Raw genomic sequence first — 7,738 nt, forward strand, 5'->3', positions numbered from 1 at the left:
TGGGTAAGTTGTTAGGTGTGTTGTTCATTGATCTAAGGAACACAGGCAGAGGAGGGGCAGGGAAACAATGAGTTCAGTTTGGGACATGCCATGTCCAGAGTACGCATGAGTCACCACCAGACAAAGTCAGGGTCCCCATCATTCACTCTCATAGCATCCTGCGCCTTTGTTTATATTGCTTATTCCCACTGCAATAAGTCAATAATGGCATGATTAGTGTTGAATCTCTCTTCTGGATTGCGAGCTCCCTGATGCCTTGGCCCAGATCTAACCATTTCACTGCTGTATCCCCAGCACCTGGCATAGGATCAGGCACAGAGCCGGAAACCAATAAATACGTGCTGAATGAATTAATGAATCTACCTGGAGCCATGCAGCAGGCAGTTGGATACATGTATAGGAAACTGACAGAAAGATCTGGGACGGAGCTCTAGATTCAGCAGAGTTATGCACTTAGGTGGTAACTGAATCCAAGGCATTGGGTGAGATGGCCCAGGTGGAGTGAGAATATCCAAGAGCCTAAGCCACAGTCCTGGGAAACACCATCATCCCAGGGGGCCAAGGAAGAAGAGCAGCCAGAGAGGAAGGTGGAGAACTAAGAGAGGGGGGTGTTCTGGAAGCTACAGGAAGAGAGAGGATTAAGCAGAGAGAAGTCAGCAGAGTCAAACACTGATGAGAGGCCTTGTGAGATGAAAAACACCAATGCTTACAAAGCACTTGGGTGCCAGACGCTGTTCTGACAGCTTTATGTGTAATAACTCACTTAATTCTCTCAACAACCAGGTGAGGTAGGGTCTATCATCATGATCCCTTCCCGAAGACGAGGGTACTGAGGCACAGAGAGGTCACCCAGTTAGTAAGTAGTTTGAACCCAGGCTCTCTGTTCTCTGAGTCTGTGCTCTTCACTGTTATACGTGCTGCCTCAGAGCAGGGGTAACAGATGGGTCATTGGTAACATTGGCAGGAGCAATTTCAGTAGCACTACGGGGTGAAACCACAAGGCAGTAAGTAAAAAAAAAAAAAAAAAGTGAGTTGGAAGCAAGAGAGTCAGGATCAGAAGGCCAGCTCTTAACTACAAAGAGTGGTCCAGCTGCATCACCTGGGAGCCCATTAGACATGCAGCACCTTGGTCCCACCCCCATCTTCTGAAACAGCCCCTACATTTAACAAGCTCCTCAGGTGATTCACATGCACGGTGAAGTCTGAAAATAGCTGATCTTTCAGAGCTAGATGAGCTATCAGGAACTTTGGATGAGAGAAGAAAGAGAGAAAGAAAACTGCAGTATTAACTGAAAGTTTTTCTTTTTAGGATGGAGAGACTGGAGCATGTTTGTAAACTTAGAACAGTGGTTTGCAACCCTGGCAGCACATTAGAAGCACGTGTGGTGCTGAAACCCATGCCCAGAAGAATGTCTTGTGGCCCAGCTGATTCTAATATTGAAGGGGGATGTGGTAGGAAGACCCACCCAAGGGGTCATAGTAAGGAAGGACAGGATGGAGGTGCAGGTGCCAGGGAATTAAGGCCTCCTCAGATAAATGGGAAGGGATGAGGCTGAAGAAACGCAAAGGAGATGCTTTGGGGAAGGAGGAACAGCGTCACAGTAAAGCAGAGAGAGAAAAATTTGTAGAGGTGGGGACCAGCAAGGAGACAGACACTCACAAGGAATGACACCTGAGAGCTGTGATTAATTGGTTGATTTATTTCTTAAATTTTAACTGGGATATGGTGTGGCAAGAAAGGTACTTTAAAAACGTAAATCAGGGGATTTTCCTGGTGGCGCAGTGCTTAAGAATCTACTTGCCGGACTCCGGGAGAGCTCACGCCAAGGAGTACTTCCTAGAACTTCTGCTGCCAGTGTCCTTGTCCCTGTGGTGAGCCACAGCCACCCCCCACCTCTGCAGGAGACCCTCCAACACTAGCAGCTGTGTGGTTCACAGGGTCTTGGTGCTCCAGCTGGGTGTCAGCCCTGAGTCTCTGAGGTGGGAGAGCCGAGTTCAGGACATGGTCCACCAGAGACCTCCCAGCTCCATGTAATATCAAATGGCAAAGGCTCTCCCAGAGATCTCCATCTCAACACTAAGATCCAGCTCCACTCAACAACCAGCAAGCTCCAGTGCCAGATACCCCATGCCAAACAACTACCAAGACAGGAACACAACCCCACCCATTAGAAGAGAGGCTGCCTAAAATCATAATAATTTCACAGACACCCCAAAACACACCATCAGATGTGGTACTGCCCACCAGAAAGACAAGATCCAGCCTCATCCACCAGAACATAGGCACCAGTCCCCTCCACAAGAAGCCTACACAACCCATTGAACAAACCTTACCAACTGGGGGCAGACACCAAAAACAACAGGAACTACGGACTTGCAGCCTGCAAAAAGGAGACCCCAAACAGTAAGTTAAGCAAAATGAGAAGACAGAAAAATACACAGCAGATGAAGGAGGAAGGTAAAAACTCACCAGACCAAACAGATGAAGAGGAAATAGGCAGTCTACCTGAAAAAGAATTCAGAATAATGATAATAAAGATATCCAAAATCTTGGAAATAGAATGGAGAAAATACAAGAAACGTTTAACAAGGACCTGGAAAAACTAAAGAGCAAACAAACAATGATGAACAACACAATAAATGAAATTTAAAATTCTCTAGAAGGAATCAATAGCCGAATAACTGAAGCAGAAGACTGGATAAGTGACCTGGAAGATAAAATAGTGGAAATAACGAGTGCAGAGCAGAATAAAGAAAAAAGAACGAAAAGAATTGAGCATAGTCTCATCAGAGACCTCTGGGACAACATTAAACACACCAACATTTGAATTACAGGGGTCCCAGAAGAAGAAGAGAAAAAAAAGAGACTGAGAAAGTATTTGAAGAGATTGGAGTTGAAAACTTCCCTGATATGGGAAGGGAAATAGTCAATCAAGTCCAGGAAGCACAGACAGTCCCATACAGGATAAATCCAAGGAGAAACACACAAGACACATATTAGTCAAACTATCAAAAATTAAACACAAAGAAAAAATATTAAAAGCAGTAAGAGAAAAACAACAAATAACATACAAGGGAATCAACATGTGTTTAACAGCTGTTCTTTCAGCAGAAACTCTGCAAGCCAGAAGGGAGTGGCAGGACATATTTAAAGTGATGAAAGGGAAAAACCTACAACCAAGATTACTCAACCCAGCAAGGATCTCATTCAGATTCCACTGAGAAATTCAAACCTTTACAGACAGACAAAAGCTAAGAGAATTCAGCACCACCAAACCAGCTTTACAACAAATGCTAAAGGAACTTTTCTAGGCAGGAAACACCAGAGAAGAAAAAGATCTACAACAACAAACCCAAAACAATTAAGAAAATGGTAATAGGAACATACATATCGATAACTACCTTAAATGTAAATGGATTAAATGCTCCCACCAAAAGACATAGACTGGCTGAATGGATACAAAAACAAGACACGTTATTATGCTGTCTACAAGAGACCCACTTCAGACCTAGGGACACATACAGACTGAAAGTGAGGGGATGGAAAAAGATATTCCATGCAAATGGAAATCAAAAGAAAACTGGAACAGCAATTCTCATATCAGACAAAATAGATTTTAAAATAAAGACTATTACAAGAGACAAAGAAGGACACTCCATAATGATCAAGGGATCAATCCAAGAAGAAGATATAACAATTGAAATATTTATGCACCCAAAATAGGAGCACCTCAATACATAAGGCAAATGCTAACAGCCATAAAAGGGGAAATCAATAGTAACACAATCATAGTAGGGGACTTTAACACCCCACTTTCACTGATGGGCAGATCATCCAAAATGAAAATAAATAAGGAAACACAAGCTTTAAATGATACATTAAACAGGATGGACTTAACTGATATTTATAGGACATTCCACCCCCAAACAACAGAATACACTTTCTTCTCAAATGCTCATGTAACATTCTCCAGGATAGATCATATCTTGGGTCACAAATCAAGCCCTGGTAAATTTAAGAAAATTGAAATCGTTATCAAGTAACTTTTCTGACCACAACACTATGAGACTAGATAACAATTACAGAAAAAAATCTGTAAAAACTACAAATACATGGAGGCTAAACAATACACTACTAAATAACCAAGAGATCACTGAATAAATCAAAGAGGAAACCAAAAAATACCTAGAAACAAATGACAATGAAGACACGATGACCCAAAACCTTAGGATGCAGCAAAAGCAGTTCTAAGAGGAAAGTTTATAGCAATACAATCCTACCTCAAGACACAAGAAAAATCTCAAATAAACAACCTAACCTTACACCTAAAGAAATTAGAGAAAGAAGAACAAAAAAACCCCAAAGTTAGCAGAAGGAAAGAAATCATAAAGATCAGATCAGAAATAAATGAAAAAGAAATGAAGGCAATGATAGCAAAGATCAATAAAACTAAAAGCTGGTTCTTTGAGAAGATAAACAAAATTGATAAACCATTAGCCAGACTCATCAAGAAAAAAAGGGAGAAGACTGAAATCAGTAGAATTAGAAATGAAAAAGGAGAAGTAACAATTGACACTGCAGAAATACAAAGGATCATGAGAGATTACTACAAGCAACTCTATGGCAATAAAATGGACAACCTGGAAGAAATGGACAAATTCTTAGAAAAGTACAACCTTCCAAGACTGAACCAGGAAGAAACAGAAAGTATAAACAGACCAATCACAAGCACTGAAATTGAAACCGTGATTGATTAAAAGTCTTCCATCAAACAAAAGCCCAGGACCAGGTGGCTTCACAGGTGAATTCTATCAAACATTTAGAGAAGAGCAAACACCTATCCTTCTCAAACTCTTCCAAAATACAGCAGAGGGACAAACACTCCCCAGCTCATTCTATGAGGCCACCATCACCCTAATACCAAAACCAGACAAGGATGTCACAAAGAAAGAAAACTACAGGCCAATATCACTGATGAACATAGATGCAAAAATCCTCAACAAAATACTAGCAAACAGAATCCAACAGCACATTAAAAGGATCATACACCATGATCAAGTGGGTTTTACCCCAGGAATGCAAGGATTCTTCAATATACGCAAATCAATCAATGTGATAAACCATATTAACAAATTGAAGGAGAAAAACCATATGATCAACTCAATAGATGCAGAAAAAGCTTTCGACAAAATTCAACACCCATTTATGATAAAAACCGTCCCGAAAGTATGCAAAGAGGCAACGTACCTCCATATAATAAAGGCCATATATGAGAAACCCACAGCCAACATCTTTCTCAATGGGGATAAACTGAAACCATTTCCACTAAGATCAGGAACAAGACAAAGGTGCCCACTCTCACCACTATTATTCAACATAGTTGTGGAAGTTTTAGCCACAGCAATCAGAGATGAAAAAGAAGTAAAAGGAATCCAAGTTGGAAAAGAAGAAGTAAAACTGTCACTGTTTGCAGATGACATGATACTATACATAGAGAATCCTAAAGATGCCAACAGAAAACTACCAGAGCTAATTAATGAATTTGGTAAAGTAGCAGGACACAAAATTAATGCACAGAAATCTCTTGCATTCCTATACACTAACGATGAAAAATGTGAAAGAGAAATTAAGGAAACACTCCCATTTACCACTGCAACAAAGAGAATAAAATACCTAGGAATAAACTTACCTAAGGAGCCAAAAACCTGTATGCAGAAAACTATAAGACACTGATGAAAAAATTAAAGATGATAAAAACAGATGGAGAGGTATAGCATGTTCTTGGATTGGAAGAATCAATATTGTGAAAATGACTATACTATCCAAAGCAAACTATAGATTCAATACAATCCCTATCAAATTACCAATGGCATTTTTCATAGAACTAGAACAAAAAATTTCACAATTTGTATGGAAACACAAAAGACCCCAAATAACCAAAGCAATCTTGAGAAAGAAAAACGGAGCTGGAGGAATCAGGCTCCCGGACTTCAGACTATACTATAAATCTACAGTAATCAAGACAGTATGGTACTGGCACAAAAACAGAAACATAGATCAATGGAACAGGATAGAAAGCCCAGAGATAAACCCACACACATCTGGTCACCTTATCTTTGATAAAGGAGGCAAGAATATACAGTGGAGGAAAGACAGCCTCTTCAATAAGTGGTGCTCGGAAAACTGGAAAACTACATGTAAAAGAATGAAATTAGAACACTCCGTAACACCATACACAAAAATAAACTCAAAATGGATTAAAGACCTAAATGTAAGGCCAAACACTCTAAAACTCTTAGAGAAAAACATAGGTAGAACACTCTATGACATAAATCACAGCAAGATCCTTTTTGACCCACCTCCTAGAGAAATGGAAATAAAACAAAAATAAACAAATGGGACCTAATGAAACTTAAAAGCTTTTGCACAGCAAAAGAAACCAAAAAGAAGACCAAAACCCTCAGAATGGGAGAAAATATTTGCAAATGAAGTAACTGACAAAGGAGTAATCTCCAAAATTTACAAGCAGCTCATGCGGCTCAATATCAAAAAAACAAACAACCCAATTCAAAAATGGGCAAAGACCTAAATAGACATTTCTCCAAAGAAGATATACAGATTGCCAACAAACACATGAAAGGATGCTCAACATCACTAATCATTAGAGAAATTCAAAGCAAAATGAGGTATCACCTCATTTGAGGTGATACAATGAGGTATCACCTCACACTGCTCAAATGGGCATCACCAAAAAATCTACAAACAATAAATGCTGGAGAGGGTGTGGAGAACAGGGAACCCTCTTGCACTGTTGGTGGGAATGTAAATTGATACAGCCACTATGGAGAACAGTATGGAGGTTCCTTTAAAAATAGAACTACCATATGATCCAGCAATCCCACTTCCAGGCATATACCCTGAGAAAACCATAATTCAAAAAGAGTCATAAAAAAAAAAAAAGAGTCATGTACCACAATGTTCACTGCAGCTCTATTTACAATAGCCAGGACATGGAAGCAACCTAAGCATCTGTCAACAGATGACTGGATCAAGAAGATGTGGCACATATATACAATGGAACATTACTCAGCCATAAAAAGAAAGAAAATTGAGTTATTTGAGAAAAACAAATACTGTATGCTAACACACATATATGGAATCCAAAAAAAAAAAAGGTTTTGAAGAACCTAGGGACAGGACAGGAATAAAGATGCAGACGTAGAGAATGGACTTGAGGACATGGGGAGGGGGAAGGGTAAGCTGAGACAAAGGGAGAGAGTGGCATGGACATATATACACTATCAAGTGTAAAATAGATAGCTAGTGGGAAGTAGCCGCATAGCACAGGGAGATCAGCTCGGAGCTTTGTGTCCACCTAGAGGGGTGGGATAGGGAGGGTGGGAGGGAGACGCAAGAGGGAGGAGATATGGGGATATATGTATAGTTGATTCACTTTGTTATAAAGCAGAAACTAAAACTAAAAATTAAAAAAAGAATCCACCTGCCAATGCAGGGGACACAGGTTCGAGCCCTGGTCCAGGAAGATCCCACATGCCGCCGAGCAACTAAGCCCTTGCGCCACAACTACTGAGCCTGCACTCTAGAGCCTGCAAGCCACAACTACTGAAGCCCGTGTGCCACAACTACTGAAGCCCATGATCCTAGAGCCCGTGATCCACGACAAGAGAAGCCAGCATAAGGAGAAGCCCACACACCGCAATGAAGAGTAGCCCCTGC

The sequence above is a fragment of the Tursiops truncatus genome, chromosome 2, assembly GCF_011762595.2.
Source record: "Tursiops truncatus isolate mTurTru1 chromosome 2, mTurTru1.mat.Y, whole genome shotgun sequence".
NCBI classification, from domain to species: Eukaryota; Metazoa; Chordata; class Mammalia; order Artiodactyla; family Delphinidae; genus Tursiops; species Tursiops truncatus.